Below are 12,196 nucleotides of genomic sequence, written 5' to 3'. Positions count from 1 at the left end.
TACAAGATTATTTGGAAATGCTGAATATTTTTTAAATATTGAAAAGTTCCCCACTCTCAATCTTCCTTAAAAGAAAATCCGCTGCATTAATTAAGATGAAATTAACAGATTTGGATAATATATTCTAATAGGTCCACACATAGACTCTACATGAAAATACAAAAAGCAGAGTAAATGAGAAAACATTTAAGACAAATAAAGAAGTATGAATTTCCCTGTTTCCACCACTATAACATTACTTCTAAAGTGTTTGAATAGTTTCATTAACTGCAAAGTTTTTATTATGAAGAATTGATCTTTAATTCAGAAATTACATTAGGACATGTTTGCAATGAAGTACATTATTGCCCCCCCCCCCATTGTTGTTAAACTTGAAGAAGAATTACATGAAAAAAAATTTGGTCACTGAGATATTCAAGTACAAGTAGATAATAGTTGACATCACTAGTATAACCTAATGCCCATAAAACTTGAGGACAATTCAGATGTCAAGAAAGTAGCTACAAACTAATCATTTTTCCTCAGTCAGAATTGGGAAAAGGTTTAAAAAATATGAAATTTACTACAATCCTGACATCAGTACTGGGCTAAATCATCATTTATTTATTATTCTGTCTTATGAACATAATAAAGTGGAACACCTCTAGGCTCATGTACAATAAAATATTTCAGCGTTAAACTAAATAATAAAATGTCAAAGATAAAAGACTGATAACCCACCCAGAAATCTCTTTTCTGTGTCTTAGAAAAAAAATCTAAGTAGACTTTGCAGATACTTTCAGTCCTATTTCCCAAACCAAAATTCTAGGATACTAGACTTGGTTCATCTTTTCTTGGCATTACTCAATTGAATTAATATCTGTAAAGTTTTCTGTATTAAATCTCATTAACAGAAATATGAAATCTCTAATCATCTCACAATGGTGAATCTCAGTTAAAAAATAGAATCAAAGTTGGTATTTTTGTCATTTCAAGACTGCTGGAAGTTCCAGTTTATAATGCTAATGATACATGTGTATTTGAATCTATTTTAATGTCTCTGTTTTTTTTTCACAGATATTTAAAAAGGAATTTTTATTCCTTCTAATATAGTTTCTCAAAAAGAGTAGAGGAGGTCAGACAATAATCCTGCTCTTTCACACTTAATCACCAGTAATAAGACAACACAGAACTGGGTCATTTTATCTACAGCTTCATTATAGTTTGCCTTTGGATACAAGTCCCATGAGTATAGAAAATGTGGTGAATTAATATATGCTAGTTTGACTGATTTCACTGAAAAGAATTAGCTAAACGTTCAAAAGAATTTACTGGTCCACTTGGTAAAAACTGCTCTCTCTGAGTAAATGCATTCTAAGTCTTTGTTTCCTCAGCCACATATCTTCATGTGAGTATAGACACTTAAATACCATTTAAAAAACAATACTAACAACCCCAACTATGCTACCCTTAAATAGTGAATAAATGAAAACTTAAAACAGATCGAGATTTCATGATGTCACTACCAATACTCCCTTTTTTTTCAGCCCCCAGTTCATCAATTGACACACATCGGTGACCCCTGCCAGGTTGCCAGGAACTAGGGGAGGCTCACCAAAACCTTAGGAGAAGGAACAAGGTCATGGACTTTCTTACCCCGCAGCCGTTATCATGGCTGCTGAAAGGGAGAAGAATGGAAGCATGTACCTGGTACCAGAGAATCATTTTCTGAGGGGATGAGAGTTGTAGGTTAAGGCAGGGGTTTGGTAGCATCATGCACTGAGAATCTTTTAGAAATGATGGTATTTCCTATAGTAGGGGCAGGGCAGAAGATGAACCCTGGTCTCCCACGAGTTGCCATTCTCCGGATACAGACAAAGATTTCTCCCTTGGGATTCCATGGATCCCACATCAGAGCAAATCCCAAAGCCTAGTATGGATACATTGTTCCAGTTGTAATTAGAACTGGCCTTCTGCTTTAGCAAATTCAAAAGGTCCTATTAAGTTGAGAAGATGTTATATAAAAATAACAAAGAAACGTTCACTCAGGAAAAGACTTACTTTTACCCCTGAATCCTAAAACTGGGTTCTCTACGAATTAAGCAGTGGAAAAAAAAAAAAAAAAGTCATACCTTTGGCTAACAGCCCCCAAGTTTACTGCCTGGTTTGAAAGCTATCCCTTCTTTCATGTTCTTAATTTAAAAACATGGCCAAAAGGAATTGACAGGAAATGTTTAACAGTAGCCTTTGACAGGCTTCAGATCCTCAAACTTCTTCGGGGGGGAAAAAAAAAAAAAAAGCTGACAACCCATGGGAAAACACACCACAATGTTTTCCTCCTTGGAAAACAACTGCACTAAATATTTGTTTGTTTGTTTGTTTGTTTTTTACCATGCTCTGCCCTCAGTCTATCATAAAGAAATTTTAAACATTGTTTGGAAAACAGAGATTCCTGGGGTCTCAGACAATCATAGAAAACTGTATGTGTAAATATCACCATTTAGATATCCTTAAGTGCAGGATGCCCAAGAGGTCATTTGATTTTATAATATACCCTGGCTTATGCATGTGTGCTCAGTTGCTAAATCACGTCTGACTCTTTATGACCCCATGGACTGTAATCTGCCAGGCTCTTCCGTCCATGGGATTTCCCAGGCAAGAATACTAGAGTGGGATGCCAGTTCCTTTTTCAGGGAATCCTCACAACCCAGGGACCGAACCAGAGTCTCCTGCTTTAACAGGCAGACTCTTTATCACTGAGCCAACCTAGGAAGTCCCATCCTGACTTTAATTCATGTAAAAAGATGCACTGAAGGACAAAAAGTGTATTCAAATGCAAGATGTCTGTATTACATAAATTTATGAGATACACAAGATTGGTGTAACCAGCACTACTGCCAGTTTGTATCTGGGGAGTAGTACTGTATGCATTGTGCTATAAACATTATACAGCACAATAAGTGAGGCAAAATAGCCGGGAAAATATGTGACAGGAAAGAGGGGGGAAAGGATTATAAAATATCTTTATGAAATTAACATAAATGATGGCTTACAATCTTCCAACTTTATTCTTCTGACAAATTGTCTGCATAGTAATGTTCTCATCGTACACTATCATTTAGAAACATACTGCACAAACCATATACCTGTAAAAGCTATAGTTTCTTTTGGCATGTTTGTGGCTGTTATTTAGTGTGTGTCAAGTATGCTAGTTAGGGGGTAAATGTACAGCCTGTACAGTAGCTGGATTTCCTAAACAGCTTCCCTTTGAAAAGCAAAATGAAACATCATAGCAATGAGGAACACTGGAGCACAGGTTCTGTTATATTGAGCCGTTGAGCTTGGCTCTCCTTGTTGTCTAAAGCATCTGTCCATGGTACTCGTCCTGCCTGTTAGAATCACCCCTGTATTCACGATATCATTCATTTTGTGCTCACTGTGCTTGGGTTTACACGTCTCCCTTGTCTATCACTTTTCCGAAAACAATCTCTACTGTTTCTGATGCTGATTTTTCAGGAAGTTTAGGTTTGGTCCTTTATTCATTATTTCTTGGTTTATTGCAATGTTTCTATTGTTCACTATTTTTTCTTTTATTTTTTTGCTTTCACAATTTGCTTTTCCCTTAATGTAGGCAGACACATTTGTGTGTGTTCTCCTAACCATGCATCCAACGCCTCCCACCTTTAATTATGGAGGGGGAGGAGCTAATAGCTATTGTAGATATATTTCCCTTCTAGAATCTGAACGGGCTTTTAAAATTTGCTTCCCTCCCTTAATTTATAAATATTTTAATCAATAATGTATCTGTTATTTCCCAAGTGAGCCCTGAGAAGTGTGTCTGATGGCCTCACACCAGCCATTCCAAGAGAACTGCCTCTCAAGCAGCTGACACCAGCGAGCCTCGCTAAGTTCTTACCTCTCTCGAGTCCCGGTACTCTCAGGCTAGCCAGCAATGGCACACTCACTCCATCACTGAACCAATGAAATTGATGTGTTTTGCAAGTTCCCCCACTCCCTTTTGCTGAGCTTGCATTGCATTACCCATTGCATATTCAGTCAGAAACTAGCCTGGAACAAAAAGTCAGCCATCAGAGAATAATAGGGTCTGTCCTCAACGCTGTAATTGCACTTGATCAGCATCAGCTCTGCATCAATAATTAGACAAGGGTCCAATAATTATGTTGGCAATGAAACAACATAGTCAAAACTTCAGTTATTTCCATGAGGTGACTGTCCAAGGGCTGAAACCAATGCTGGAGACTGGCACTCCCTATTTACTTATAACATCAAAGATGATTGAAAACAGTGTCCTTTGTATTGTTTGCAATATTCTCTTCCAGTTGTGGCCTCACAGACTAACTAAAGAACTATACTTGCTTTCATCGATGACATACTTGCTTTTAAAAATCTAATTAAAACTTTCTTTTTGGTCCTTAGGTAGAAAGATGGCTCTGCTGAGATAAGCTCTTAATTAATGCACTGAGAGCTTACGAGTCCCACCTCTCAACAGGAATGATTGACGTCCAAGGATACATAAATTACAGTAATTGAGCCCTGCCTCTACCCAGACTTCCTACAGCCAACTCATCAGAGAAGCTAGGTGAGTAGACCAGCAAAGAAAGTTATTGAAATATGTTCTTCACTTTCCCAAAGGATGAAAGAGAAACTTTCCAGACTGTTGCACATTTACTATTGCAGAAGGCAGATCTTTTCTTCAGCTTTAAGATGTAGGTTTTGTGTTGAAGTTTTTTAATTATAAAAATCAGCATTTTAACATAGCCCCTGAAATTTCAACAACCACCTTCTCTTCGCAATTTTCAAGCAGCAAAACTTACAAGCCCATTATAGTATGCAAAAATCATTTGGCATCATTTGTTGATATTAAATTGTGTTGCATAGCAACGGACACATATGCTATGGAGGGATTGTTTGAAATCAAATCCAATTGTAGTCCTTGAGTTTGATTTTCAGAAATATGCCTAATTGAAAACACACCTAACCCCCCAGCCTCACCAAAGACCCATACTGAAATATTTATTTTATGCTTATTTCACTCAGAAAGAAAGTTAGAAGTGTTCTGAACCTCTAACTTTCACAGACTCTAATAAACTATTCAGTATAATCTAAATAGTTTAATGTTCTAAAATAAAATTCAGGGACACGGCTATTTGCTAAAATTGAAGGCAGTTGTACCATATTAGATGTCTTCAATTATATCTGATAGTTTTATTAACAGGTTTTTTACTGTCTTAAAAATTATGGGGAAAAAACATACTTTCAACTATTGTTGAGTAAATATGAATAATACAGGATATTAAATTATTTACAATGTATCACTAAAATATATGTATTATTCAGATAAGATACAAATAGGATTTGAGTTTTACTATGTAAAATTTTACAAGGCAAAAGTAAAGGAATGGAGACCACAAAGAAAATTAGACTAAGAAATGATTAAGCTTAACGGTGTTACATCAAAATGAATAGAGGTGGAAAAGGAAATAGAACAAAAGGGAAAAAAAACCCAAATGATAGGAGCACTGCAGTTAAGTTTTAGAAACAGTGAGTAAAATACTGAACCCAAACAGTCCAAAAACTCAGTACTGGCCAAAGTAGAGACGAAAATGGTAGAAAGAAACAGGGCTAGGTTCAGTAGGATTTGGGGAACTACTCTGTCCTAGCAGCAAAAATCAAAAATATTTTTAAGACTTTGGATTCCTGAAACTCTGGGCGAACATGTTGTCCTACACTTTCTCTCTTACCACTCCAGCGCACTTTTGCTGTGCCTACTGTTTCAAATTGTGAAAAATGTGGCACCCCACTTAAAAAGAAAATCATAAGATGGCTACATTTCTATCAAAATGGCTTTATTATTACCTGCGAGAAAACCTGAAGTGGAGAAAAATTGAGAGAGATCACAAAATCCTGAGCTGATAATCTTGTAAAAAAAATATAAAATGCTTTTAACATCAAGGCTATCTCGCTAGGACTGAAATGGAATAAAAATGGAACAACTTCTTTACTTAGATCCTTTTATGATTGGATGGCTAGCAGGACCAGAATACAATGTATCAAGGCCATGGAAATCTACGAAAGAAAGCATTTTCTATTTGACAAAAAATTATGTAGGTGGAAGGATCAGGAAGCATGCCTTCAGATATCCTAAGTGTTTATTTTGATTTTCTGTTGTTATGTGATCAGACCACATTCCTTCATTACCTGTTATGTACTGAGCACGGTTTGGTACTTGAAGTGGCTTTGTGTGAAATTATGCGTGGAATGACCTAAATCTCTTCATCTCTCTTGAGAATTTATATCTTTAATAAATATGGAAAGGTGGTATTACTATGTGCTTCATTAGTCTTATGTCTGTAGAAATATTTATTACTAGAAAAAGTAACCAGTATGCTCATCAGTTGGCAGAAAATTCTCCTCAAATTCACATACTTTTTTAATGCAGTTAACTGACAACTGAACATCCTTTCATTGCACTACATGGACCCTGCCTTTGGATTTAAGTTGTGCAGAGGTCCCTGAATTAGTATCAGCTTTTGTCTTCATCTGTGTTGGGTAATCAAAGTGCTGATGCCTGACAGAAAATCATAAATCATTATGAGAGGGAGCATAGTCAGCACTGAGATGTCCAGGGCCACCTTGCCTGGAATGGAACCATTAATATAATAGCCCATCACTGCAGCTAATAAAATCAGCTCTTATTCTATTCTGTTTCTGAACATGGACCATCAGTTTCAAGTTTCCAATTACTACATTTCATCACAATCATCCTGTTATTAACCAATACATGAATGAACATAGCAAAAGACATGCTGGTCATCCTCTACCATTGAAATGTACAAAGAACCTCAGAAAACTCTTCTCCAGTCTTTGAAACAGACCACTTATCATACAGTTATTGCTTCAGTCACTTAATAGACTTCCTATACTATTTCTTCATTTAGAGTTTATATAACTCTTTAGATGCGGGATTGTTCACTTAACTGTGCATTATTCTCCTACTGTTTGATATCTGGGTTAACTTCTTGCTTATAACTCTAGGAACAATTTTAATGACCGATCTTAAAGATTTGTTGATAACATTTCTTACCTTTTTTTTTTTTTATAAAACAGGAACATATTGAAAAAAAAGAGATGCCATATAACATCCTGTAATATTCATGCTAATATCATTTTGTTGTAATTTTAAATAACAAAAACTAACAATGTACATGGTTAGGAAAAAAGACATTTAAAAAAGTACTCTCTGAAATAATTACTAGTTATAATTTTTCTTCTATAGGCATTCATATTCATTTAAATATCTACCTATCATTTATGCAGTCACTCAAACAGTTATTCAGTGTTGCTTATATATCGAGCACTGTTTTTGGTGCTAGGGTTCTAACAGTAAGTGAAACAGATTTTTAAAAAATTCTAGCTCTCATGGGGTTTATATTCTTGTGGGGAGAAACAGATGATAAAAAACAGAATAAAAATGTAAGTGACTGTTTGTGAGTGAGAGAGAGAGAGGAGAGAGAAAGGGAAGTAAATACTATGAAAAAATACCAGGAAGGATTATTTGAAGGTGTTATTGAGAAAGTGATATTTAAGTAAAGACTTGAAGGAGCCATGTGAGTAGCTTGGATAAAGCTCCAAGTAGAAAGAATAGCACATGCAAAGGCCCTGGTAAAAGATTTACCTGGCGGAGTAAAGTAGCACAAAGGAACTGAAAGAGCTGGAGTGGGCAGGAGTGTGGGCTAGAGTGGAAGAGCACCAGAGAATCACGGAGTTGGAGATCACTAATAGATTTTAGCTTTTAATCCATGTAACATGGGAAGCTTTTAAGTGATTTTGTTTTTCTGGAAGTGGAATATTGGATGATTTTGAGCAGAGAAATAACGTGATCCTGACGTATGTTTTGAAAGGATATCCCTGGTTGCTCTGTTGAAAAGACTCAATAAAAGAAAGGGCAGAAGCAGGGACAGTAGTTATGAGAGAACTATAGTAATCCAGATGAGAGATGATGGCAGTTTGGACAGGGTGGTGGAGGACGCAGTGGCAACGTGTGGTTTTACTTTCCATCTGTATTCTGAAGGTGGCACTTGACAGAATTTTCCTGAGGTCTGAGATGGATAGGATCTGTGATGTGGTGTCAACAAGAGTCAGCCATAGATGACTCCAAACCAGAAGGATGGACTTGCAATTTATTAAGATTGGGGAAGTTGGTAAGGTTCTGTTTTGGACCCATCAAATTGTATATATCTCTTAGATGTCCAGTTGGAAATGTCAGCTACCTAGCATAACACATGTAGTTTAGGTCTTGCTTCAAGATAGAAATTCTTAGCATATAAATGATATTTGAAGTCATGTAACTGGGTGAAATCACCCAGGAGCAATTGTGGGTAGAGAGAAAAAAAGAGGACCCAGGGTACAAGCATAAGCACCCCAACGTCAAGTAGTCGGGATTCTGAAGAGGGGGGAGACTGGAAAAGGGTGGTTTCCTGGAAAATACATGGGAGCCTTTTGTAAAATGCTGTCCTTATATATAGGAACCTGAAGATTGGATGGGCTCAGCAATGTTAGGTCTTTGGTGGTGTGGGGGGGAAATAAAATCTAATTCATGTTGGCTCAAGAGGGATGAGAAGATAAAATGTGGAAGTAGTCTACAGAGACCATCTTTGAAGGAGTCTTGCTGTAAAATAGAAACAACAACAACAAAAAATTAGATGGTAGCTATAATTAGAAGTTTTACTGTCCAAGGGGGCTTCTTCCCAGATGGCTGAGAGATACAGAATCTGCTTGCCAGTGCAGGAGCCACAGGTTCAGTTCCTGGGTCAGGAAGATCCCCTGGAGAAGGAAATAGCAACCCACTCTAGTATTCTTGTCTGGAGAATCTCAGGGACAGAGGAACCTGGCCAGCTATAGTCCACATGGTCACAAAGAGTCGGACACATCTGAGCTACTGAGCATGAATGCATTTAGTTAGGAGGAGGAAGAAAGTCTTGTTTCATTTAAGATAAAAGCACTAACAGTTTATAGTTATTAAGAATGACTCAGTCGATAGGGGGAAATTGATGATGCAAGAAAGACGTGCTGGAGTCCTCCATAAATAGGTGAGAATATCAGGCTTCATGCACACAGGGAGGGAGGAGCCAGGAGAGAAGCTGACATCAACAAGTGCAAATGCAGAAAACCGGGAAGATGAGGTGAGAGCTGTGGAAGATCTCTTCTAGCTGCTCTGTTTCATTTTAATGCTGTAGAAGCAAGGGCATCAGCTGACACTGAGTATGGTGAAGGTCTGAAGATACAGGAGAGTGTGTAAAATTGTGATGGACTGGAGTGTGAATAGAGTGTGAAAATAACACAAGAACCACGAAGCATGAATGCTGCCAGGAGGTTAGTGGTCAGGAATTTAGCGTAAGACCAGTGTGGAGGGTTGCATGTTTTTGTTTACCATATTCAGTTGTACAAGTACCTGTATAGAGTAGGCAGTGTTGATGTAACAGTGGTTAGAATTTTGCCAGGGGAATATCAAGAAACTCAGGAGGGTGGATGAGTTCATGCATTTATGTTTGTTTCCAGATTTGCATTGATCTTGCTTATCATATCTTCTCCAGTACCAAGCTCTTTTAATTATAGTAGCACTTGGGATATATATTGCAATATGATATATGATACCACCAGGTGATGTTCATTGCTCCTTCCTGAGGATTCTTCTAGCAATTTGTGAATATTTAATCATTAACCTAAAAGCTTTATTATCACTTTATCATGTTAAAAAAATTCCAGTTGACTTTTAAATTTTTGCTGAGCTACTGTCAGCTTCATAGATTTCAGGAAAATTCATACCTTTATACTATACAATATTTTTATTCACATGCTTACTAGGCTTTATCATTTGCTTACTCTCTTCTGAGGTCTTCAGTAGAGTTTTACATTTTCTTATATAGGCCCGACACATTATTTCTCTTATAAGTACATGCACATATGCATCATCCCTTTTGTTTTCTTGATCAATAATAGAATAACAGGGAATTCTCTGGCAATCCAATGTTTAGGGTTCTGTGGTACAGGTTTGATCCCTGATCAGGGAACTAAGATTCCTCATGCTGTGAGGGGTGGCCAAAAAGGAAAAAAAAAAAAAAAATAGAACAGAGAAAAGAAACTACTATACTCAGAAGCCATCAAATTCACTCATTAATTTGCTTGATAGATATTGGACTATTTCAGTATTTAAATTGCTAATTCAAAACATCTGATATTTTGCCTATGTTTTTGTGAGTGGCAATTTGTACAAGAGCCAAAAGGTAAGTAAAGAAACAGATTTTTCATATTTTCAGAGGTAGGTGTACCTAAAGTGAGCATCCTCATTTCATAAAATGAGTAAGTTGTAAAAATAAAATATGCTAGGTTGGATAATCATCTATAATGTTAACAGTCCAATTGCTTGTCATGTAGAGGAAGGTTGTGCTTTAATTAAGCAATAAGACATGACAGGGTGTGAATTATGGAGTAATAATTCTTGTCTACTGTATTGTTAGACAAAAAGCTGAGGGCCAGGTGTCACTGCATACACCGTGCATAAATTATTACACAGTAATTTAAACCTAGAAGATTGTAGAATATATTCTAAAATATTTTTCAAATGACTTGGCAAAACGAGAAATGTAGGTTGGATATATTTCTTAAATTCTATGTTAGAGGACCTCAACTACAATGCTGAAAGATCAAAAGCCTAAAGGAAAGCATTTATTTGGGGGTAAAAATATAGCAGGAAAAGACGGCAAAGTTAGCTTCATAGTTGATTACTGTCTAACCAGTATTTTTATATAGGAGATTCCTGGGAAGATGATACATTGACTTTTCTCCCTATGATTAGGAAAAAGTGGTCAGAGCTAAATTTTGAGAAATTTTAAGAGGAGTCCTTTTAGGCTTTATTTTTCCTTCACAAAGCAATGCTAACTAACAAATAACTTAACAGAAACCCTCCAGAAAAACATGTATCTTCTTGAAAGAACTTGGCAAAGAGTGGAACAATTTTACAGAATTTTGGGTCCTTTTCAAATCAGTGGGATTTGTAATCCTAAAACTTTCCCCCCATAACATACCATTTTGAAAGTCCTCTTTTGTAAAGACATTAAAACAGATCTCTTATCACAAGAAAACACATTGTTTGAAATACTGCTTTAAAAAAAAAAAAAGGAAAACTCATTTTTGCCCATTCAAAAGAAAAATGTTTGAGGGTGAGTATGTGATTGTAATAAAGAGAAAGTCTACTTGCTTTTCATCTGCAGAGCACTCTGACTAGCAGTGTTTCAAAAGATGATTTTTTTTTAAAGTTATTATAGTTTTGTGCTTTCATTGCCAAGATTGTATACTTTTAAGATAGCGATGTAGTAACAAGTTTGACTTCTTTTGTGAATATCACAAGATAAAAGTTATATATTACACCCTTGGACCATTAATTTTGTCTCAGGGTCTCCTTTAAAGTAATACATTTTGTCACCAAAGTTGACCTCTTTCTAGAAGTGGGGGAACCAAAGAGAACTTAATACAACAGATCAAGTATAAAATATATTTAAAGGATTTATAGAAACACCCACCTGCCCAAAATAAGTCTCAATGTCTTATGATAGGACCATTAATTATTTACAATTCTGGATTAGTGTTTTAGTCTTGAATATTCCCTTATTAAAATTAAACCTCTCCCAAGTCAGTGCGGAGAAGGCAATGGCAACCCACTCCAGTACTCTTGCCTGGAAAATCCCATGGACGGAGGAGCCTGTTAGGCTGTAGTCCATGAGGTCATGAAGAGCCAGGCACGACTGAGCGACTTCCCTTTCCCTTTTCCCTTTCATGCATTTGGAGAAGAAAATGGCAACCCACTCCAGTGTTTGTGCCTGGAGAATCCCAGGAATGGGGGAGCCCGGTGGGCTGCCGTCTATGGGGCCACACAGGGTCAGACAAGACTGAATCGACTTAGCAGCAGCAAGTCAGTGACACAGAACCCAGTTATCAGGTATCAATCCATTAGTTGGTCTCTTTGCTGAAGTGATAGATTTAGGCTGTAGATTTGCTCTCATTCATAACAGAAAACAGGGAAGAAATGAGATTTTTTTTAAAAAAATGGTTTTATGCATATGAGAAAGTTTCCAGCCCTGAAACTTGAGCTAGATGTTATTATGACAGTCCTTAGCTTCTGAAAGGTCATTTGCAAACA

General features: G+C 36.7%; 1 protein-coding gene across 4 annotated transcripts in view; it reads left to right on the top strand.

The window, feature by feature from the left end:
* The window catches only part of TENM3 (teneurin transmembrane protein 3), a 991,614-nt gene that overhangs the window by 18,559 nt on the left and 960,859 nt on the right, over positions 1 to 12,196 (top strand). For all 4 annotated transcript variants that reach the window (XM_070460107.1, XM_070460106.1, XM_070460105.1 and 1 more), the window contains exon 2: positions 4,417 to 4,579. The gene's annotated coding sequence lies outside the window, so the exon portion shown is untranslated. The remainder of the gene's footprint in view (positions 1 to 4,416; positions 4,580 to 12,196) is intronic.

The sequence above is a fragment of the Odocoileus virginianus genome, chromosome 32 (genome assembly GCF_023699985.2).
Source record: "Odocoileus virginianus isolate 20LAN1187 ecotype Illinois chromosome 32, Ovbor_1.2, whole genome shotgun sequence".
NCBI lineage: Eukaryota > Metazoa > Chordata > Mammalia > Artiodactyla > Cervidae > Odocoileus > Odocoileus virginianus.
The sequence above is the reverse complement of the archived record's forward strand: the minus strand, read 5'-3'. Positions and strand labels throughout refer to the sequence as shown.